Source organism: Pteropus alecto, unplaced genomic scaffold (genome assembly GCF_000325575.1).
Source record: "Pteropus alecto unplaced genomic scaffold, ASM32557v1 scaffold97, whole genome shotgun sequence".
Classification (NCBI taxonomy): domain Eukaryota; kingdom Metazoa; phylum Chordata; class Mammalia; order Chiroptera; family Pteropodidae; genus Pteropus; species Pteropus alecto.
In genome coordinates this window covers 1,568,159-1,569,224 of record NW_006439713.1, presented here as the reverse complement: position 1 = coordinate 1,569,224, position 1,066 = coordinate 1,568,159, and positions in this window count along the sequence as shown.

The following is a 1,066-nucleotide window of genomic DNA, read 5'->3' as shown; positions in this document are numbered from 1 at the left end:
AGACTATGGGGCGTGGCCTCTTTCTCAGAGAAGCGCCTCGAGGCTGATAGGAAGGAAATCAGGTGTCCCATGGGAAGACAGCCACACACGATTGCCATGAAAACACCTGGACAGTCAAATTGTTTCCCAGATCCGGCCAGCGCCAGAGCAGGAACCCGAGTAGGAATCAACCCCGAGACATGCAGAAAGATGGAGCCGACCCAGGGCCGGCCATCAGGAGCTGCCTGTCAAGTCATTTCAGCGTGCCTCATTTTCTGATGAGACAGCGCTGCCATCCATTAAAACTACACAGGTTCCTCTGTGACTAGATCGTCATGCAGCAGCTTCCCCGCAAACCCAGCCCACCCTCTTCAAGAAAAACCTCCCACAGACTCACACTAGATGGAGCCAGGAGTTTCATGAAGGACAAACCTTAATTAGACTTGGTTTTCTAAAATTTCCCTTGTGGTTTTTAATTATTAGAGAAAGCAAACGTCTCCGACGTTGAACTCATCGGTCTCGTAGTTTCTTTGTCCATGTCCTTAACACATTCCACTGCTTTTGAGAAGGTTACGTTCTTCCTAGCGCTGTCTGGATGGTTTTTTGGACCCAAGACTGGACACTGAGGCGGATAAATAATTTTTTTTTTTTTCAGTTACACTTTCTCTACAACCTTGGTCTTGAAACGTGAATATAGGAGCCCACGGCTCTGGAGTAACTATGCAGATTTATGGGTAATCTCCATCTAGGTGCTCTCAAGGGACCCAACGAGGCCTTTCTCTGTGTGACCGGGAGGGGGGCTGTTAAATTCGGCATACAGTTTGGGGAAAATGTGATTTATTGTGAAAGTCACCTAAAAATCAATACAGCTGACGCTCTCTGACATAAGGGATAAAAATCAAATCTCAAGCAGAAGTAGCTGGAAATTACAGTGAGGCGCGAACAGCCTCCCTCCTGTTTGAAGATAGGGAGTTTTTTGCTTTTTTTTTTTTGAGACAGCCAACAATTCAGCTGGAGGAGGTAGAAAGGTGCTTCTACTCCTTGTTTCAGTGAAAATCGATGGACTTAGCTTGTGTCATGATCCTCC